This window comes from Doryrhamphus excisus, chromosome 7 (assembly GCF_030265055.1).
Source record: "Doryrhamphus excisus isolate RoL2022-K1 chromosome 7, RoL_Dexc_1.0, whole genome shotgun sequence".
Classification (NCBI taxonomy): Eukaryota; Metazoa; Chordata; class Actinopteri; order Syngnathiformes; family Syngnathidae; genus Doryrhamphus; species Doryrhamphus excisus.
The window spans coordinates 4,974,394-4,997,965 of record NC_080472.1 but is presented as its reverse complement, the minus strand read 5'-3'; the positions used below and the strand labels follow the sequence as shown (position 1 = coordinate 4,997,965).

Here is a 23,572-nt window from a genome sequence, read left to right as displayed (position 1 = left end):
AATTGGAGTCAGCTTGTTTTGATTTCAGTGACTTGATGTCTTCTTCTTGTGGCCAGACGCTGATTCATATGATTTCTATTAAAAGCTGCTTATCACGCCCCACGTCTACTTCCTGCTCCCCCGCATCATCAAGCCCAGGCTAGTTTGGACGCGCGGCGGGCGCCACGTGCTGCCAAATAAAGAAACTCTCCGGAGAAATAACACCTCAAAAATTTTAGCACTTGACTCTAATGTTTGCCTCCATCTTGTGTGTGTGTGTGTGTGCGTGTGGTGTGTATGTAGTATGACGTCAATAATCACATAGCAATTTTTAACGTTTATGATAAAGTGAATAATAATAAAGAAAGGTTATAGTTGATGTTTCTAAAGTGAAATAGGAAATGAAAAGACAAGTCAGAGTGTTTGCATCACTTTTATAGGATTTTTAAAATTTTGAATATGGAGGTCCTGCATCATCTTCAGGAAGTGAATCTCACACTGCAATCTGTCCGTCATACGGAACTGGATGGAATCTTTATTCGATTCTATTTTATTAAAAATATCTCTTTCATGGAATATAGAATGATCTGACTTTGCCAGCACACGTACACAAATACTACTAACGAAAATACTTCTTCTCTTCCTACCAATACAGGAGGTCTAGGAGTTGTACTCTTTGGTTGTCATCCAGTGGTCATGTTCTGGTGTCAACCTTTGACTCTTTGTGTGTCTCTCACAGCCAGAACCACAACAAGAACCGCAACCAGAACTGCAACCAGAACCAGAACTGCAGCCAGAACCACAACAAGAACTGCAACCAGAACTGCAGCCAGAGCCACAACATGAAAAGCAACCAGAACTGCAGCCAGAACCAGAACTGCAGCCAGAACCACAACATGAAAAGCAACTAGAACAGCAACCACAACCAGAACTGCAACCAGAACCTGAACTGAAACCAGTACCACAGCCACAACCGCCACCAGAAGCTCCTCGACATGAGAGGACCCTGCTGTGACCCCCAGGTGAGTGTATGAGTCCATCAGGAACATCAGTATCCTGATGATTCGGTGATGATTGGGGAGCAGACGGCACAAAGGTTTTCAAGTGGCATGAGAACATCCTTACAGGAAGTGCCGTAGACGTACTGTGGCAGTGGCGTTGATGGAAATCATACTCTTCGATTTCTACGTTTCATCTGCTGATGGAGCGTATTTGAAGGTGATTGTTGATGTTGGAGGTTAAGTGTAAAACGAAAAGAAGCATTCATCTTGTCTGATCGTAACTCCGCCTCACACGTGCCATACGTGTCTGTCACAGAAGAAGAAGATGTAGCAGGACAGATCCATGTTGCTGACTCTTTAGGTGAGTGTATGAGTCCATCAGGAACATCAGTATCCTGATGATTGGGGAGCAGATACAGGAAATAAAGCAGGTAGATCCAGGATGAGAAAGTTTTATCCAGACGGCACGAAGGTTTTCAAGTGGCATGAGAACGTCCTTACAGGAAGTGCCGTAGACGTACTGTAGCAGTGGCGTTGATGGAAATCATACTCTTCGATTTCTCCGTTTCATCTGCTGATGGAGCGTATTTGAAGGTGATTGTTGATGTTGGAGGTTGTTAAGTGTAAAAAGAAAACGCGCCATACGTGTCTGCCACAGAAGAAGAAGATGTAGCAGGACGGATCCGTGTTGCTGACTCTTTCTGGGGTGGGACTGGTTGGGCTTCTGTTGTGTTACTTCTGGTCTTATTGGAGGCTTTTGGAGAGTTGAACACAGATCGATTGCTCCTCTCGGCGAGCAGCAGAGGAGCGGCATGGTTAGCATTTTAGCCTCTCTTGCCCTCAGCTAAGAGACAAACGTTTGATTTGGTGATGATCGTGACTGATACCACAATCCTGTTCGGGTCTGATGGCGATATCGAGCGGAGTGCTTTGTATAAGACTCGGAAACCGATGAAAACGGCCGTCCACGGCAGTTCCCGCGCAGGGTGTTTTCCGTATGGCGACTTCCTTTTGATGCGCTTTGCCCTCGCCGCCGCTTTGTCGGGCCTGTCACCCCGAGAAAGAATTGCTTGACTTGCTTTTTTTCGGGGCTGAAAAGGAGGCGAGGCCGCGTGGTGGATCCATGGAGAATCGGCCAAAGGAAGTCCCCTACCGCTCGCTGCCATCACTGCCATGGCGATGCTGCGGTTATTGATGCTAATGATGCTGGCCTCTCTTGTTGGGGATGAAAGGAATTTCATACGCGCAGCTGGACCGCCTTCCACTTCTCACACGCCAACGTCTTTAGGACGATGGCGGCCACTTCATTAGGTACACCTCACCTGATGGGCTCTTTACCAACATAACAGTGGCTGCCATTATTATTGTTATTATTATGATGATGATGTCATCATAAATACATACATGCATCATCTATACGTAATGTGACCTCACATCGACTGGCACAGTGGAAGAGGGCGGCTATGGGTGGGGGGGGGGGGGGGGCAGGCTTAGGAATATAACCCCGCCCCACCAATGTGTTCTCTTCCGGGTCCGTGTGATCATGTGACATTTTCTCATCAGTCACTCCCACCCCTGCTAGGACACTTGATACCTCATACACCCCCCCCCCCCCCAAAGCTTCTTTCTGTATGATAGATGTCATCATTAGTCACTAAACACACACACCATTGAGGTCCTGCTTGTACGCGTGCACGGTGCTCGTGCACGTCTAATTGCATTCCCCAGACGGGCCGCCTTTATGTCAGGACGTGCACACGCACGCTCACACGCTGATATCACTCTGGTATCAGCTGGCATATTATTGTTGATACCGATTTTTAAAACATTTAGTTGATGCTTATTAAAATCAAGATAAAGTAAAGACAATAATAAAGAAAATATCTTCTTTTTTTTTTCCTACCATTATTTTTTTACCAACAAAGTACTTCAAATATGAATTGCTAGTATTTATATTACATAAAATTGTAATTATTACTTCCGTTTTATGTATTATATAATAATTATCTTTTTTTCTTAATAAATAAAACGTTCATATTTGTTCTACTAGGTATTAGTATTTTACATTTATAATTTTTACATTTATAATTAGTATTTTTACAATAACACCAATTGCTAATATTACTTTCAATTGGAATGATTAATTTCTAGCATATACGATATTATCATCCTCATCATTATTCAAATTGTTCTAAATAACATCAACAATGTTGCAATATGAACTCAACTAAACCCACTCATATTTATGACAATAAACACAACTGACAATATCGATATCATCACGCTCTTGGTATCGACACTGTGGATTCCTGTATCGGCCCACTCATTCTCCCACCACGAACTTCATTCTTTTTTTTTGTACTTTTTATTGTCAACTTGCTGCAAGTCAAATATATATTCATGCTTCCAAGCATTTACCATCACAACGGTCACAACAATGCTAAGATAATGCTGCTGCTAATGAGAAAGTCAAGCTAACGGTGCTAATTGTTGTTAATTGTGAGAGGAGGAGGAGGAGACGTCAGGAGGGAGGGAAGGAGGGACGAAGGAAGGAAGGAAGGCAGCGAGGAGGCTTATTTACATCAATACACCACAAGGTTACAGTGCACGCACACACACGCACACACGCGCGCGCACACACACGTCACATGGAGCACTCAGGACTTGTTTAAGAGCACGGTGACGCGCCTCGCGCACGACCCCCGGACTCTTCTTCGTGTCGGTGAAGGACCTCCGCCAAGGTAAGGACGCCCACTTTCACTTCTTCTTCGTTTAAAAAGGACATTCGGTGAAGGTCAAGAAGAAAAAAAAAAGGAAAAGTCATCGATAGGTTTTTGTTTTTTTTCCCCCCCGCCCCCTTGTCGTCGAAGCCGGCTTGTATTCCCGCCACTCGCCGCTCAGCGCGAACGTCCACGCCGAGCGCTCGTGCTCGTGTCCGGACACCGGCACCCACCGCAGCCGCGATCCGGCGAGGGAGGGAGGAGGGTGAGGGAGGGGAGGGGAGGCTGGCAGTGAGGGAGGGGAGGGCTGGAGAGGGGAGGGAGGGCAGAAGGACAAGATTCCCACGTCAGGTCAGGATGCGCGCACGGAGCGTGGAGGCTGTCTAACAGGTCCACACGCACTTTTCTCTCTCCACCATCCGTGGACCCCAGCGGCGTGCACGCGAGGGAATTCCCGTTTTGCCAAAGGTAAGAACCGGCTTGAGTGGGAAAGCTAAACAATCCTTTTTACTTTGGAAATGTCAGAACACTCGGACGCGCACGCTCCGTCCAAGTGTTGCGTTGTGCGCGTGTTTTTTTTTTTTTTTAAATTCCACGCCATCCGAACAAAAAGACTCCGCGTTAAACTTTGCGTGATGTCCTCCACGAGACACCAAATGTCCGAAAAATCCCAAAAGTTGAAGGACAAAAAAAAAAAAAGACACCATTTTGTATCGTTGCTCGATGCACGCCTGGAATGTCACCGCACACGCACGGAGGACGTTTGACATTTCTGTGCGTGTGCGTGTGTGTGTGTTTTTTTGGGGGGGGGCAGATGTCACTCCGTGGGTGTTGTGGGGAGTGGGGGCCTTTATTGGGGGTCAAAGGTTGGGAGAAAGTTGAGCAATGTGGCGGCTTTTTCTTCTGCTTCACTTCCAACCACTTTGTGCTGTTCCCATTCAGAAGTGTCATTTAAAAAAGGCACAATTCAAGGTAACAACTTGAATTGCATTCTACAATCTAATGACACTTTAAACAGGGCAGATTCCATTCAAAAGTGTCATTCAAAAAAAGGCATAATTAAGAATATACGGACGGTGGGGTATGGTGCCGTTTTCTCATGACACTTTGAGTGGCAGGGACGCAGCGAACGTGTTAACCACATGTTGTTACATTCTTTTTAAAACAAGGAAGAACGGTATCCACTAAAAAATCATTCATAATTAGCATTTAAAAATATTTATAATTGCGCCCACTTACATTCTGAATTGTTACTTAAAAACGAGTCTGCAGCTAATAGATGTCACATTCTAAATTGTGTCTTTTTCCAATGACACTTTTGAATGGACCAACTGTGCCCTCAAAGGTTACATTTTAAACTGCTTCTCCCCAATGAGACTTTTGAGTAGGACAAACTGCATACTAAATTGTGCCTTTTTCTAATGACACTTTAGAATGGGAGCAACTAATCTCAATGAGGTTTCAATCTAAATTGTGCTTTAAAAAATCCACTTTTCAATGTGAAGTACAGTAAAAGATGTTAGATTTAAATTGGGTTTTTTTCTAATGACACTTTTGAATGGGAACGCCGCGGCAGGTTTGTGATGCAGTTTGGTGTGTGTTGCCCTTTAACCCCCGGTCGCCAAGCGTCACCTCGCCGTGTTTGTGGAATATTAGCCGGCAATGTGACTTTCTCTACATCGTGATTGGCAGCCATGTTGTCAGAAATGCGCGTGAGGCTGGAGACGCCGCTGGTGCGGAGGCCTGGCATTATGAATCGTGTCCACGTTTTATTTGATCGCTGAAAACGTGCAGCTGGTGTGGTTCTTCCTGTGTGTGTGTGTGTGTGTGTGTGTCAGCCCGCGGTGGTCAGGAAGTGATGTTTTTGGGGGGTGTCACCTGCCAGTCAGTCGCTCACTGGACTGTGACGCCTCGTTGTCAGGCCGATGTGCGGCGAATCCTCCCCACAGTAAGACCTCCTCTCTTTTTTTTTTGCTAACCACACACGATCTGACTTAACGTGCCGTGTGTGTGTCAGGGTGGTACCCCCTCCTCCACCCTTCCCGGGGCTTGTGGGAGCAGCAGGAGAGGGAGGGGACGAGGTGGCCATTAATTAATACGCAGTCAATGTGACGAGGCCACGCCCCCATGTCCTTCTTATACCTGCCCGATGGCGGCGACAGCCTCCTTGCTGTGTGTGTGTGTGTGTGTGTGTGTATAGGACCCCCCCCTCCATGCCCCCCGTCGCTACACTGACATGCCGTCATGACCTCAGCCTTGTAACGCCGTGACCTTTACCTCCCCAGGCCAACATGTTACCCCCCCCCCCCCCCCCAAAGTGAAAAACAGGTTGACAGTAAATCGGATCTCCTGAATCAGCCGGAGAGAATTCCTCCCAAAAGTCGGAATGAAGGACGGGGAGATTTGAAAGAAATGTTCAAAAGTCTCCTGGAAGGACGACCAACGTTCTCCGCGTCAGAGTGGCGGTTCGACGCTTGCGGAGCAAAATGAGCGTCTTGTCCAATAATTTGGTTTTATTTCTGAAATATGAGAGAAATACTGGAGACACAAAGAATGGCCGTGGGGGGGCGGGAGGTGTCCCCCCCCCTCCTCTCCCCGGGCTGAACTTTGGGCACCCATGAGGGGTGTCATGTCTTGATGATGATGAATATTTTTCATTTTAATTGTGCTACTTTGAAGCCTTGTGTGTGTGTGTGCGTGCGCGAGTGTGTGTGTGTGTGTGTGTGAGATTATTTAACTGCCGAATTATCAGAAGTAGATTTCATTTAATTGATAATTTTCACATGATAGCAGATGTTTTATTGTCTGTACTGCTACATTTGTATTATTATTATAATAATAATTATTATGATTATTGTTATTAAGTGTCAAGGTAAATGTGTGTGTTTTGTGCTTTTTAAAGGCGTTAAAAAGGAGTAGAAGTGAGTGGAAGTTCTATTTCTACTTTGGATGTCTTGCTTTCTTTTATCTGTGCAGTAAGTGGAATTGACTGCAGGTGTGTGTGGGGGGAGTGTGTGTGTGTGTGTGTGTGTGTGTGCAGTCGGCCTTGACAAAAGTGCGATTGGCCCATGTGTGTAAAAAAAAAAAAAAACAGAAGAAGAAACAATTGTCTTTTTTTTTTAAGCTTCTCTCCTGTTTGTTGTTTTTTTTTCCCCCTCATCCCAAAGTTCATTTGGGATTTTGGGATGTCAAGACCGCTACCTCCCCACCCCCACCCCTTTGATGTGCCTGTTTTTCCGCCATGTCATTCCCGGAGACAACAGCTTAGCGCCGACGAGCGAGCGTCAATCAGGCAGCGAGCGGCTACTGTTTAGCATTCACACGCTCAAAGTGCACTAAATAGGACTTGTGTGTGTGTGTGTGTGTGCGAGAGAGAGAGAAGAGTGAGTGTGGGTGGGGGTGGTGGTGGTGGTGGGGGGGTCATATCTATTACACACTTCACACGCCGTCGCCGAGCGGATCACGCAACACGTCCCGTCTGCGGCGACCTCTGCAAACTTGGCGCTAACGAGCTGAAGTCAAACAAGATGGAGGCCGAGGAGGAGGAGGAGGAGGGGGAGGAGCTTTAATTATGATGAAGAGCTCCTCCTCGGCAGAGGACGGAGGCGTCGACGCTCGGCGGCGCTCGTAAATCTGGCCCGGGACGCGGTGCATTGTGTCCGAGCGTGACTGTACGCCGCCATTATTGCGCGTATTCAACGGCCTCTCCAGCAGCTCATTTGCATAATTGGATCTTTAATGAAAGTTGCCTTGTGGAAGTGGTACACACACACACACACACACACACACACATGCGTAAATAAATAAGAAGTAAGCGTATGTAAGAGGAGAAGGCCGTGCAGCGATGGTGTGTGTGAGCAGCAGAGCTTACAAATGTGAAGTGAAAGCGTTTACATTCCCCGCCAGGTCTCGCGGGTTAAGACTACAATAGCGGGATATTCTCTCGCCCGGGGGTGTGTGTGTGTGTGTGTGTGTTCATGTGTGTGTATTTTTAGGAGGGAGGGGGCGGCGGGGCGCGGGGACTTGTTACGTCCGCGGATCATCCGCTGGAATTCTATTTTCTTTGCTCCGATCTCGATTTTGACACCTTTTTTTTTTCCATCCAAGGTTTCACTTTGCTGTAGTGCCAGCGCCATGTCTTGTCCTGTCTTGACTTCCTGTTCCTGTGAAGGACGGCCTGCCTGGTGGCTTCCTGGTGACGCTTTGTCCCCTTGGCACCAGAAAGGAGCGCTTTAACCTAACTGCGCCGATCCGTTGGTTAAAGTCAGCCGTTTCGTCTTCGTGACGCTTCCTTCACGTTACCGTGTTTTTATGTTCGAGTCAGACTCGAACTCCAACGTTGGGTTGGGTTTCTGTGCAGAAGGAAAGAGGGCGGTGACTAAACCGAGCTGACTGATTGGTTCAGTAACACGTAGATGCTACACTGTCAACCTTTGCTGCCTTGCCTTCCTGCCTTGTCACCTTCGCTGGGTTTTTACGTGCACGACAAAAAGGTCTTCAAGTTGGCAGTGCTAACCGATTGAAGTAACGGCTAACCGGTTTAAGTAACGGCTAAACGATTGAAGTAACGGCTAAACGATTGAAGTAAAGGCTAACCGGTTGAAGTAAAGGCTAACCGATTGAAGTAAAGGCTAAACGACTGAAGTAACGGCTAAACGATTGAAGTAAGAGCTAAGCAATTTAACTAACGGCTAAATGGTTTGAGTAATGGCTAAACGATTGAAGTAACGGCTAAACGATTGAAGTAACGGCTCATCGGTTTAAGTAACGGCTCATCGGTTTAAGTAACGGCTAATCGGTTTAAGTAACGGCTAAACGGTTTAAGTAAGAGCTAAACGATTTAACTAACGGCTAAACGGTTTTAACGGCTAAACGGTTTAACGGCTAAACGGTTTAAGTAACGGCTAAACGGCTTGAGTAACGGCTAAACGGCTTGAGTAACGGCTAAACGATTGAAGTAACGGCTAAGCGGTTTGAGTAACGGCTAAACGGTTTGAGTAACGGCTCAGCGGTTTGAGTAACGGCTAAGCGGTTTGAGTAACGGCTAAATGCTACAATGTTGAACATCTGCTGTCTTGTCTTTTTGTTCTTTTTGTTTTGAAAGACGGCGGTGGATTTTAACGTAACGGATTTGATGATTGATTTATGAAGTCATGCCGAGACGCTACAATGCTACAACGCTAAAGTCTCTTCCTGTCCCCGTTGAAAGACTGTCATGTCTTCTTCACAGCTTCCTGGTGACCATTTGTCCTCTTCACTGTCTTATTCTGTGCAGCAGAAAAGTGGACTTTGACTTTGCGGCGCTAATTGCTTTGTTAAATAGCGCTCTAAACGTTACAACTTCAGTCTGCCGTCTGGTAGAGCCGTGACGTGACGTCCACCAATGACGGACGTAAAACAGATTCATTTTTTTAACGTTTATGGTGAACTATTCTCTGAACCCCCTTTTAAATTAGATTAATTACTTCAAAATGTACTCCATTTTTTACATGCAATTGAGGTTGGTTATAATGTCGTCGTAAAAAGAGACGCATAAACAAGCTGGAATGTCGCTCAGTCCAGCTTAGACCTCCGCCGAGGTCAGGAGAAGGACAGAAGACGGGAGGGTGAAGATCTGCTACTTTGGTGACTTCACCAGAACCACCGTCCTTGGCTGGCTGGACGGGGCCGTTTGTCTGGGCATGCCTTTACCTTTTACTGGGATCCTACACCAGGACCTCAGAATAGGGCTGTCCTACTCTGGAAAACTAGGACTGTCCTACCTAGTCAGACTAAAGCTGTCCTATCTGGGAAAACTAGGACTGTCCTACCGAGTCAGACTAGGGCTGTCCTCTCTGGGAAAACTAGGACCGTCCTACCTAGTCAGACTAGGGCTGTTCTATCTGGGCAAACTAGGACTGTCCTACCGAGTCAGATTAGGGCTGTCCTCTCTGGGCAAACTAGGACTGTCCTACCTAGTCAGACTAGGGCTGTTCTATCTGGGTAAACTAGGACTGTCCTCTCTGGGCAAACTAGGACCGTCCTACCTAGTCAGACTAGGGCTGTCATCTCTGGGCAAACTAGGACTGTCCTACCTAGACAGACTAGGGCTGTTCTATCTGGGAAAGCTAGGACTGTCCTACCTAGGCAAAGTAGGACTGTCCTACCTAGTCATACTTGGGGTGTCCTATCTGGGCAAACTAGGACTGTCCAACCTTGTCAGACTTTGGCTGTCCTATCTTGTCAGACTAGAGGTGTCCTACCCAGGTTTTGAGCAGGATCTGATGATGTCTTGTAAGACAAGTGGACCAGTCAAGTTGTGGTCAGTTCAATGCCGTGAGAGAACACTGTCCTGGTGTCGTGAAACAACTCTCCTGAACATGTTGGAGTTTGGTTTGAGTTTCAGTTCCAAACAACCCTCCAAGTGGTTGTCACCAAGACACAGAAGAACTAGAAGTGGTCTGCCTGAGTGGGACGGGTTCTACGCGGTGACAAGAGGAGATAAACGGTGACACGGTGGAGCTGTGGGCTTTTAAACAGCAACGCGAGGGCTCACAGAGCTGTGACACCGCGTTCAAGTGCCCCCACTTTCTCCGCTTTCCTCTCCACATGTGTGGGAGTGGATCGTGTGTCAGAGTGGATCTCAGGTGGCCTGCAGGCCAGACGCTTCACCGGCGGGTCAGGTCCGGTTCAAGAGCCGAGAGAGGCTCAAGTGAGCCGACCCCCCCTTCCCCCCGCAATGGGGCGAGGACCCTTCACTGCCGTCCTTAACGCAAACCACTCGCCCTTCTGTCGTCCCTCCATCCACTCTCCACTCATCCACGTTCACATCCTTTTTTTCCTGTGCTCTCCTCCCTCCCTCCTTCTCTCTCTCCCTCCCTCCCTCCCTCTCTCGTCACTTGACACCATCTGCTGTGCTTCTGGATCGCTGCGGGCCACGACTCCACGCTGTCATCTTCTTCTTCATAACATTTACTGCAGCACCCAAGGTGTGCGTGACGGCGGTCTCGTCATTTCTTTGTTTCAACTTCTCTCTCGGGTCTCGATCTATCAGGACCTGGTTACCATGGTAATCGACCGTCTTTATCCCGTCCGATCCTGATAATACGCTAACGGAACATGCTAACCAGCTGTTGTCCAATTCCTCAGAGGCCCCCGCTTTGGTTTTCCTCTAATGTTGCCGCCAAAATGTTCTACACTCTCGCTTTTCCAATTTGACGTACATTTGTGCTAACTGCACATTAAAAATGGTTTCATTGTAGGAAACGTACGGCTAGTTGACGTTGCCATTGTTGGCGGGTTGAAACGGCATAGCAAACACAAAGGCTGTGTTCGAATCCGCATACTTAGCTACTACTCATACCAACTCTTATGCAGTGTGTCCACACTGGCAGTGTACAATTTTCGAGTATGCGAGAAGTATGTATCATCGGCTTACTACTCACACTTAAATTACCCAGGATGCAACGCGACGTGACGTGACGTCACCGCGAAAAAAACCCAAAAACGTTATGCTGAACACTGAGCAGCAGGATGGACCAAACGGCGGTGTCAAGCAGGATGTATCGCAAGTTGGTTCGTTTCTTGTTTTTCAAAGTAAAAGCAGTGATTTATCACTATGTTTTTTTAAAGTAAGGGGTTGTTTTATTTTGTGAAAATAACCAGAACTAGCTCACTTCGGTTAGCTTAAATTTTGCCGAATTTGTCCGAAGGAAATTGTAAACGGTTGGTATTTGGACAAATAAATGGCACACTTGGGATCTAGACTGGAAAAAAAAGGTGACAAGACTTGAACTGTAAAAATAAAACAGAATTTAAGGATGGAAATAAAAATGAAACGTTAAATGTTGAGTCATGAATTGTCCGATTGATGGTGAAGGCATCTTTTGGAACTAAAATCCTCTTTGGTGGAACCTAAATCCACCAAAATATCTGTTACTTTTATTCGGGCTCATTTGGTCAACCTGCCAAAGACTAGTTTGTTGAAATACAACCCCTGGTCTTCACCCCAAATGCCCGCTGGAAACCAAAATATCCAACTTCCTGTTCCTATCAAATGTTGTGCCGTCCTGTTAAACTGGTGAAAATGGGAGGAAATAGTCATAATATTCCTCAACATAGCCGTTTTAGGAGCGTGGATTTGTCAGGCCAAAATAAAAACAGCCCCACGTCCTTGGTGTTTTCCGTACGCAGCCCTCGTTGGGAAGCGGTGCGGATCTTTTCCAAGGAAAAGCAGCATCTCCTGGCTAGCAAAGCGTGGAAGCCTGTGCTTCTCCAAAAATGCACGGACGATAAAGAGCACTTTTAGCCGCTGACACATGAAGCGCTCCAAGTGCTCTGCCACTTCTTTTGACTAATTGTCCTGTTGGCAAACATGGCCGCCGGCGTGGCGGCGTGCAGACAAATGCGGAGCGGCGAGAGCGCTGACAGCAGCGAGGGAAGGCAGAGGCTGCGCGCGGGGCGGGCGAGGAGGGATGATGTACTTAACGCTATCTGGAGGTTTCCCTCTCAACAAGCGGCTGCCACAGATCCGCGGCGGCAGCGGCGGCGGCGGAGCTGATAAATTCGCTTTGATAAAAGTGGGCGAAATGGCGGCCTGTCTGCACACCTCTATTAAGCCCGGCTGCATTTGTCACAGCCGGCACGAGTCAAGCCAAGGGTTTTAATGTCACATCGTGGTGAATTAAAGACTCCATCCAACGGTTTAGCTTCATATTTGGAGTGGCGGCCTGCAGATGACTGCGCCGCACTCCATCAAGGCCGCCGCCGTGTTTGCCTGTTGGGACGTTTTCCGATTATTTGTTGCTCTTTTTAGCCCCTCCGGGCTCGTTTGGAATCTGATGACTTTCACTGTGTGTGTGAGTGTGATTATTATTCCTCTTTTTTTTTTTTTTTTTTTCTAATGATGAGAAATGAGATCTATGCTGCATTAATCATCAGGCGGCCTTAAAGAAGCAAACGCAGGCCGCGTTTGAAAAAAAAAAAAGCCCCCCGAGAAACGCCTTATTTCCACATTGCTGTTCAACGTTTAAGCAAAAGTAAATAAGGAAATGAGCACACCGCAGCCTCGGTGCCTTATTTGTTGACTTTTATCAAAGTAAACATGTCTATTTGTTTACGGCCGCCCTGGACGCCAACCCCATACACAACCTGGACTATAATTTTCATTTTCAAGTTGAATATTTTATTTACTTTTTGTATGAGATCTTTACGTTCTGCATCCATTTTCTCCTGGGATGACAATGCAGGAAGACATTTTTAACTCCGTGAACCGAATTTCCTTGACGACTTCTTTATTTGCTGCTGCTAAAAACAGCCCTGATTTATGATGTCAACACACTTACAATCCGGTTAGCTTAGCTGGCTAACATTTGGCTGGAGATCATGGTGCTGGTTTTTCTACAACTCTTGGAAAGTTGCAACTTCATACGTTTGGATGCACAAGGTCAAATAAGGTCACTGCGATGTTTCAAAAGGAGGAGGGGTAGGCTCTCACCCCCCTACTTTTGAAAATGAGGAGCAGCCACTGATCCCCCTATGTTTAAAATTGAGAATGGGGAGCCACTGGCCCCCATGTTTAAAAAAAAAAGGACGGGGAGCCACTGATCCCCCTCCCCAACATTAAGAAATGAGGATGGGGAGCCACTGACCCCCCTACGTTTATAAATGAGGATGGGGGGCCACTGACCCCCCACGTTTGAAAATGAGGATGAGGGGCCACTGACCCCCAACATTAAAAAATGCGGATGGAGAGCAACTGACCCCCCCCATGTTTAAAAAAAGAGGATGGGGAGCCACTGATCCCCCTCAACAGTAAGATATGAGGATGGGGAGCCTCTGGCCCCCCATGTTTAAAAAAAAATGAGGATGGGGAGCCACTGCCCCCCCTACGTTTAAAAATGAAGATGGGGAACCACTGCCCCCATGTTTAAAAAAGGAGGATGGGGAGCCACTGACCCCTCCCAACATTAAGAAATGAGGATGGGGAGCCACTGGTCCCCCATGTTTAAAAAAAAAAAAAAAAAGGAGGATGGGGAGCCACTGACCCCCCACGTTTGAAAATGTGGATGGGGAGCCACTGAACCCCCCTATGTTTATAAATAAGGAAGGGGAGCCACTGATCCCCCTACGTTTAAAAATGAGGATGAGGGCCACTGGTCCCCCATGTTAAAAAAAAGGAGGTGGGGAGCCACTGGCCCCCCATGTAAAAAAAAAAGGAGGATGGGGAGCCACTGACCCCCCTCCCCAACATTAAAAAATGAGGATGGGAGCCACTGGCCCCCCTCCCCAACATTAAGAAATGAGGATGAGGGGCCACTGGCCCCCCATGTTTGGAAAAAAAAGAGGATGGGGAGCCACTGACCCCCCTCCCCAACATTAAGAAATGAGGATGCGGGGCCACTGGCCCCCCATGTTTGAAAAAAAAGAGGATGGGGAGCCACTGACCCCCCTCCCCAACATTAAGAAATGAGGATGAGGGGCCACTGACCCCCCACGTTTATAAATAAGGAAGGGGAGCCACTGATCCCGCTACGTTTGAAAATGAGGATGAGGGCCACTGACCCCCCAACATTAAAAAATGAGAATGGGGAGCCACTGCCCCCCCTCCCCAACATTAAGAAATGAAGATGGGGAGCCACTGAACCCCTACATTTGAAAATGAGGATGGGGGACCACTGCCCCCCCCCCCCCCCCCCTCCATGTCATTTCTGTCAGTAATGTGTTTGTCTGGGTGGTCTTATACTTGGCTACCTTGAGTATTAGCATGGAAGTGCCCGCCCTCTTCCTCATCCTTCATCCTTGGCCACACCCCAGTGATGCGGCCCCCTCCTTCGTCAAATATGATTTGATACGCTGCTGACAAATAAGAATGATGTTAATTGTCTGAGTTCATGCCAATTATGAGATCTTTCTTGTCTCGCACACACAAACCCGGCTAAGACGCATCGCTGGTGTGTTAAGTCTTTCATGAAGTGTTTTAAAAAGTGTTGTTAAAGCAGGCGCGACTTCAATAGTCTCTTCTTTATCCGCCTTATTAGTGAAGCTGAAATTTAAAAGAGGCTTTTTTTCCCTCGACGCCTGATCCTCCTTGTAACTTCAACGCACTCGACGTGTCGTCTTCGCCGGAGGACACACCTTCAGCTGTTTAACATCTTAAAAAAAGCTTTTTCTTCGACTTTGCATGCTTTTTGTCTTTCAACTTGTGTTATTTGTACAAGGGGGGGGCGATCATCTGGTGATAATTAGAGAAGTCCATCGTGGAAGCGCCACGTTTTCATCGCGATTTTACGACGTTAGGAATGGCAAGAATTGTTGTGATTCTGACGTAAGACTGCTAACCGTCCACATTACTGCCCTCTCTGTCCAGGTGAGGCATTGCATCACAATTATTAACCCCCCCCCCTCCCCCCCAAAAAAATATCACGATTCTAATAATTAGAGAAGTCCATCGTGGAAATGTCACGTTTTCAGCGAGATTTTACAACGTTAGGAATGGCAAGAATTGTTGTGATTCTGACGTAAGACTGCTAACCGTCTGCATTACTGCCCTCTTTGTCCAGGTGAGGCATTGCATCACAATTGTTAACCCTCCCCCCCCCCCAAAAAAAATATCACGTTTCAGTCAACTAAACAGTACAAGTATAACAAAAGTAATAAACAAACATTTGGGAATGAGAATGTAAGATTAGCAAGAATGCTAATCTCACCGCTGTGCCTGTAGGGTTAGCGAGTTAGCTTGTCAACAACCTTAAATGCTAATTGCTGAAGACACTTAAACCAGCGTGGCTAACGCTCCTGCGCGGTGGAACTAGCATTTGCTAGGCCGGCTTGCAGCGATCTGATTGGTCATCTTGTACTCGCTTATTTCCTGTTTTTATACCACTTGCTCAACCTTTGAACTCCTCCCATTTCACATCAGTCCGCCATTTTTTGCCTGCGACAAAGGAAGCTAGCTCGCTAATAAATATCGGACATGGTTGCTCGCCAAATTGACTCTCCGGGAAACAGCACCCCTAGTGTCTTGGAAGAGAAATCACCTGAAACGCTTTACTGTGTGTGTGTTGGTGCCGCTGGGGGGTTCGGGGGCTCCGGCTGGGGGGGATTCGGGGTCTCCGGCTGGGGGAGATTCGGGGTCTCCGGCTGTGGTGGTAGGGGGCTCCGGGTGTGGTTGTAGGGGGCTCCGGCTGGGGGGCATTCGGGGTCTCCTGCTGGGGGTATAGGGGGCTCCGGCTGGGGGGGTAGGGGGCTCCGGCTGGGGGTGTAGGGGGCTCCAGCCGTGGCGGATCCCAGCAGAGGTCAGCATCCTCCTCAGCGTTCCTTTTCTCCTCCAATTTTTGTGTCTGCAGGCGGCCGCTTTGCACACTTTTGTTGCCGGAGGTAATCTGTGGAGTGATCTTAATTATGGAGGTCCCCCCCGCCCACCGTCACTAAAAAACAACACCCAGCCCCCCCACCTTCCTCCGGCTCTTCCTCCTCGTACACGCTTTTAATCAAACGGCGTAGTTAGCCGCTAATGAGGGCGGAGGGAGACGAGGAGGAAGAGGACAAATAGGAAGTCGCATGTCGTCCACATTTGGAATATGTTTTCACGTATAAGATAAAGGAGCAGCGGCGGGTTGGGGGGGGCAGAGAGCAATGTGAGTGTGTACGTGTCAGGGTGGGGCTGCGGGGGGGCAAGATGGTATCCATTACACAGAAACAGCCGCGGCATTGATGAGATGATCCGATGAGGATTAGACTCACAATCCTGATGGACACTGAAAAGGTGACCACATTGGGGAAGGAGGGGGGCGCAACCCCCCACCCCCCAGCACCACCGCCATTACTAATCTCAGAGGGGAGCCGTTTCCAGGTCAGGGTGGGGTTAAAGTTCATCGGCAGGGGTTTTATTTCTATACTTTGAAATAAAACAGGGTGGGGGGGCATTTTCAGGGGGGGGTGTATGCAAAAGTATCAGAAGACGTGAGGAAGCCAGCTGGTGTCCCATTGGTGGAGGCGTGGTAAAAATGTGTGGCTCGGCCCCCTTAGACCTCACACTAAAACTATCCTCATCTTTACGCAAAAAAATGCCAAGGGGAGGGGCCGGGGTTAAATGGTGTGACCGGGGAGGAGATGGGGGGGGGTGTCTTTGGGGTGGGGGTCGATTACGATTAAAAAGCTGAATGTTGATGTGGAGACAGGAAGGAGAATCGTGGGGGGAGGAGGAGGAGGGATGGGGTGACTCCCCCTCGGAAGCCCCCCCCCCCGTGTGTGTGTGTGTGTGTGTGTGTGTGTGTGTGTCCTTATATTATTAAAGGTTGCCTGGGTGCTGAAGTGTGGCAAAGCAGATGGCCCTTTACATAAAACATGCTTATAAGATGATTAGACGCCCCCCCACCTCACTTATAGTAAAGTAGCACACTGCGTTTCACTAAGTAACACACACTATTAGCTCTCAGTGTGTTTGGCTTTTTCTTTGGCTTTGGTGAAATTCTTTTTACACTGAAGAGTGTTTACATTGTGACTTGGAAGAGATATTCCCATTTCCACCATCCAAAGGTGCGGTACTGGTGTACTCATGCAGTCAGAGGAAGTACTGCAGCTAGTAAGTAGTACTGCGTGTGAGTACACCAAAGGAGACACGTATCACTTGGCCTTGGAGATGGTGCAAAGGAGCGCTTGATATACACACCATGTCACATTGTCTCCTGGGTGAAGAGGGAGGGGTTGAAAAATATGATGGACCCCCCACCACCCCCACCCACCCTCGCTTGCCCCTCAAGTTTTTATCATCCATCTGTCATGCACGAGCAGGAAGCGTGCACGTCATGCACAATTACCGACATCTCACCACGGGGCAGGGAACATAGTAGCACACCTCCACGTGTGTATACCATGATACCATGTAGCTGTGTGTGTATACCACGTAGATGTGCGTATATAGGATGTATATATTTTTATATATCTGTACATACAGTAGATATATGCATAAAGGTAAAGGAATACGAGTAGATAGAAGATAGGATAGATGTACAGTAGATGTGTGTATATGTAAAGGAATACGAGTAGATAGAAGATAGGATGTGCAGTAGATCTATGTGTATAGAGGCAAAGGAATACAAGTAGATAGAAGATAGGATAGATGTACAGTAGATGTGTGTACATGTTAAGGAATACAAGTAGATAGAAGATAGGATGTAAAGTCGATGTATGTTAATATAGAGGTAAAGGAATACGAGTAGATAGAAGATAGGATAGATGTACAGTAGACGTGTGTACATGTGAAGGAATACGAGTAGATAGAAGATAGGATGTAAAGTAGATGTATGTTAATATAGAGGTAAAGGAATACAAGTAGATAGAAGATAGGATAGATGTACAGTAGATGTGTGTATATTTAAAGGAATATGAGTAGATAGAAGATAAGATGTAAAGTAGATGTATGTTAATATAGAGGTAAAGGAATACGAGTAGATAGAAGATAAGATGTAAAGTAGATGTAGTATGTTAATATAGAGGTAAAGGAATACGAGTAGATAGAAGATAGGATAGATGGACAGTAGATGTGTGTACATGTAAAGGAATATGAGTAGATAGAAGATAAGATGTAAAGTAGATGTATGTTAATATAGAGGTAAAGGAATACGAGTAGATAGAAGATAGGATAGATGTACAGTAGACGTGTGTACATGTGAAGGAATACGAGTAGATAGAAGATAGGATGTAAAGTAGATGTATGTTAATATAGAGGTAAAGGAATACGAGTAGATAGAAGATAGGATAGATGTACAGTATATGTGTGTATATGTAAAGGAATACGAGTAGATAGAAGACAGGATGTAAAGTCGATGTATGTTAATATAGAGGTAAAGGAATACGAGTAGATAGAAGATAGGATAGCTGTACAGTAGATGTGTGTACATGTAAAGGAATACGAGTAGATAGAAGATAGGATGTAAAGTAGATGTATGTTAATATAGAGGTAAAGGAATACGAGTAGATAGAAGATGGGATAGATGTACAGTAGATGTACTATGTATAGAGGTAAAGGAATATGAGTAGATAGAAGATAAGATGTAAAGTAGATGTATGCTAATATAGAGGTAAAGGAATACGAGTAGATAGAAGATAAGATGTAAAGTAGATGTATGCTAATATAGAGGTAAAGGAATACAAGTGGATAGAAGATAGGATCGATGTAAAGTAGATGTATGTATAGAGGTAAAGGAATACGAGGAGATAGAAGATAGGGTAGATGTACGTATGTATAGAGGTAAAGGAATACGAGTAGATAGAAGATAGGCTGGATGTATGTTAATATAGTGGTAAAGGAATACGAGGAGATAGAAGATAGGACAGATGTACAGTATGTGGGACAGAAGATGCAGGAATGTCTTGAATTTCTGTTCTGCTGGCGATGTCACATGGTCACATGTCCCGCCCCCTCCTCCGCCGCCGTCTCCTGGAACAAAGAATGTTTGTTGTGTCCCGCATGCTTGCACTTTTACAATTAAGAATTGAAATGAATGCGTTTTGTTTGAAGGCCTGCTGGCGTTTGAGGAATTTTACTTTTTTTAAGTGTCTCGTTTGTTTGTTGTTCTGAAAGACCCCCCCCCCCCCTTCCCCACATTCACCCTCAAGTTCAAGCACTTCCTGTTTGGCGTTTTTTGCGAGAGACGCCATTGATGGAAGTTTGCCGCACCTCTTGGTGTTAAAATGCGCTTTAATTGGAAAAAGCTTTGTTGCCTTTAAAGAACACAACTTCAGATGTGCGACTGAACGACAAAAACAACAACACTTTTCATTTCCTTTTTTTTGCTACAAAATCATCTGTACTAAACAATAAAAGCCTCAGATCTCCTCATTTACCCCCGCCCCCCCTCTCCCCGCTCCCCGTCAGCAGCCTCCTCAACACACACACACACACATGTACACGTAAACACACACACGTACACACACACACGTACACAAAGCATCCTCATTGCAAAGAAGATGAAAAGATTGGAAAGGAAATGTGACATTCCTTGGTCGGCTCTTAAACTTGCGATATTGTTGTCTCTCACACTCAACATGGGACGTGTGTGTGTGTGTGTGTGTGTGTGTGTGTGTGTGTGTGTGGATGTGGATGAAGAAGGAGCTGTGGTCTTTCTTCCAGAATAAAAGGCAGCAGAACCCATCTGGTGGGCTGATCCGCGGCCGGCCCGCCCCTAATGACTGGCACATATTCTCAAATGGGTCTTGGCAGATTATTTGCAGGTACTTGACTTGCATCTGTTTGCAATTTTGCAAATGCGCACCACTTTAATGGCGGCCTGAGCGAAGACCAAGCAGTACAAGTAGAAGAGAGGTTATTTTAATCCCGCAGATGATGCCAGCTGTCACCGCGATGCTGGGCCCCCCACCCCCCGGGAGGGCCGCACCTGGACTCCAATGACACACCTTTACGTATGGTTGGGGGGGCCTCAGAAGCGTAGCATCGCTGAGATGGAACACTCTCTTGGGTTTGTGGTTCCATGGCAACGAGATAGAAACAACTCATTCATTCATTTTCTACCGCTTTTCCTCACGAGTGTCACAGGGGTGCTGGAGCCTATCCCAGCTGTCTTCGGGCAAGAGGCGGGGTACACCCTGGACTGGTGGCCAGCCAATCACAGGGCACATATAGACAAACAACCATTCACACTCACATTCATACCTATGGACAATTTGGAGTTGCCAATTAACCTAGCATGTTTTTGGAATGTGGGAGGAAACCGGAGTACCCAGAGAAAAACCCACGCATGCACGGGGAGAACATGCAAACTCCACACAGAGATGGCCGAGGGTGGGATTGAACCCAGCTCTCCTAGCTGTGAGGTCTGCGCGCAAACCACTCGACCGCCGTGCCGCGATAGAAACAACTGTTTGTGGAAAATATTCCATTCCTAAATTAACATTAATAAGTGTCATACAAATGGAAACAGAAAACTCCTATGACGATGCACAGGTAGGAGATGGGAGGACCTGGGTTCGATTCCACCATCTCTGTGTGGAGTTTGCATGTTCTTTTCTCCGGGTACTCCGGTTCCCTCCCACATTCCAAAAACATGCTAGGTTAATTAGCCACTCCAAATTGTCCATAGGTATGAATGTTGTTTATAAGTGCCCTGTGATTGGCTGACGCACCAGTCCAGGGTGGACCTCGCTCCTCGCCCCACGTGTAAAGGCAGCATTTTCGCTTATAACATTGGAGTGTCATTCAAGTGTAAAAAGAAGTGCAGCATTTTTGAAGTAAAAAAATGTAGGATGGTCTTTTTTTTAATTTTACAATTTTTACATATTTTTTACATATATTTTGACAAGTGCAGGTATAATATTTTTAAATTGTTTATTTGTTTTTTTAAATTATTTTAATTACATTTCCGTAATTTATCGTAATAAAACTTTATCAATCATAGATATTTTTAAATTTTCTTTTAAATGTGCTTCAATAATTTTGGTAGAATTTCAAATGTTTCCTCACGGGCAGTAACGTAAACGTAAGCCCACCCTTTTCCTTTTTCACTATTTAGTGTGTTTTTAGCGCCACCTGTTGCCACCAGTACCTGTTGTACGCACAGTACATACAGTACATACAGTACGTGTATTTGTATGGAAAATACTGCAGGGCGTGAAAGTGGGGTTGCGACCAATGGAGGCTCACCCCCCTCATAGATCACCTGACTGTGACATCACCGGGGTTGTCGTCCAGCCAGTGTGTTGTCCCCAGCATGTGGTGAGCAGCTGACCCCCCCCCCCCCCCCCCCCCCCCATAATAAGGTGGTGTATTGTCCGAGGCCCACCCTGACTGCTGTAATTTGGGAGGTGGTTCCAATTACATTAATGACATAATTCATCAAGTGTGTTTATGCAGCGTCAAGACGAGACCCGACATTCAACTTCCAGCCTTTTGTTTTTGCATTGACCCCCCCCCCCCCCCCCCCCCCCCCCGCGTACACTCTTTGTGGTTGTTTTATTAGCAGCGAGGGAAGGGGCGGCGCCCGAGGAGGAATTATGGCCAAAGTGTGTGCCTTGCAACTTTTGCCTGGCCCCCGCCCCCCCTCCCCCGCTGCAAATGTTTATTTGAACAGTAAGCTCATGATTTGAATATTTGTAATCCGTGCTTAAATTTACAGGCCAGATGAACTTTTTGGCACAGAGTGGCAACCATAAGACGGATTTTGGGAAAAGCTGTACAAAATTTTAAGCCATGTGCGAGGCTTATATCCTTTTCTACCAGGAGGGGGGCCGCACAAACAAACCAGCCTCCACCTTATTTACTTTAAACCCCAACACCCCCCCTTAGCACGCAGGCTAATGCTAGCATAGTGGTGCCACCATCTTGTTCGGGAAGAGGAAGGACCGCAGGAAGGAATTATTCAAGGAGGAAACATCAACATCTAGGAGGCAAAAATGAAGGAGAGAAGGAGGAATAAGACGAGGAAAGGAAATCTAAATTTAGGGAGGTAGTGGTGAACAAGGGTTAGGGTTCCTAAAAACGATGACGTGGAGGAATGGGAAAATTGACAAAGACGGAAAAGAAGAAAGGAAGGTTGAAGGAAGCTGAGTGGAGGAAGGAAAGACAGATGACGCAAGGAAGTAAACAAGAAAGAATGGAAAACCAGTAGGCCAGGCAAAATGATGGAAAGAAGAAAGACAAGGCAAGGAAAGAATGGATGAAGTGGATGGACGCAGGAAGGAAAGGGAAAAAGGGAGGAAGTTAGAACACACAGAAGCATGGATGCTAGCCAGGATTGGAGCTCCTCCTCCTCAATGAACAGAAGGACGATGCAATGATTGGATCGAAGGATCGATTGACAGAAGAATTGAACGAAGGGACAATCAAGCAAAGGAATGGAAGCTCAATCAATGGACAGAATGAACAAAGGAACGATGGAATGAAGGAAGGAACGATCAATCGGTGGATCAGTTGACGAATCGAACAAACGATGGATTAAGCGAAGGAACACGATGAAGGATCAAACAAAGGAACAGTCGAGTGAAGATCGCCTGATGATCAAAACAAGGAACGATTGAATAAAGGAACGATCGATCAGACAAAGGATGAAATGAAAAAACAATCGGAAGCATTGAACAAAGGAACAATCCTGGGGATGAATTATCAAACCTGATTGAATGAAGGAAGGATCGATCAAAGGATGGATTGAAGGAACCACAGGAAGCATCGAACAAAGGAACAATCGTTGAATCAACTGGAGTATGGAACAATGGAATAAGCGAAGGAACCGATATGAAGGATCAAACCAAGGAATGGTTGAATGAAGGAACGATCGATCAAACAAAGGATGGAATGAAGGAACCACAGGAAGCATCAAACAAAGGAACAATCTTTGAATCAACTGGAATATGGAACAATGGAATGAGCAAAGGAACGATATGAAGGATCAAACCAAGAAATGGTTGAATGAAGGAACGATCAAAGGAACGATCGCTCAAACAAAGGATGGAATGAAGGAACCACAGGAAGCATCGAACAAAAAAAACTATCGAATGCAGGAAGGAACGACGGAATGAAGGAAGGCTCAAAGAAAGGAAGGCTTGATCGAAGGAACGATCAAAGGAAGGAGTGATCGCTTGAAGGAATGATCGTACGATTGATCAAACAAAGGAACGTTCGAGGGACCGAGTGACTGAAAGATAGTAAATGGTTGAAGGAAGGATGGAAGGAAGGAGTAAACGGAGGCGAATTGAATGGAAGGATTGAAGAGGAGATCAAAGAAAGGCTTGACTGACGGCTTGATGGAACAAAGGAACGGACAAATCAACAGAGGAAGTCAAATGAGCCAAAAATCATTTGTTCCTTTTTTCCGCATCAAAAAACATTCAGGTGTTAGCATGCATGTGTGTGCACGTGCAAGCATATTGTGTGTGTGT

The 23,572-nt window shown here is 46.4% G+C and overlaps 1 protein-coding gene across 6 annotated transcripts in view; it reads left to right on the top strand.

The window, feature by feature from the left end:
- znf536 (zinc finger protein 536) overlaps positions 1–23,572 on the top strand; it is a 290,819-nt gene that overhangs the window by 78,191 nt on the left and 189,056 nt on the right. Inside the window, exon 4 of one of the 6 annotated variants that reach the window (XM_058078806.1) lies at positions 719–1,001. The gene's annotated coding sequence lies outside the window, so the exon portion shown is untranslated. Of the gene's footprint in view, positions 1–718; positions 1,002–3,582; positions 3,722–4,026; positions 4,169–17,007; positions 19,916–23,572 lie in introns of those variants that run through there. The other 5 variants (XM_058078805.1, XM_058078810.1, XM_058078804.1 and 2 more) reach the window with 5 other exon arrangements.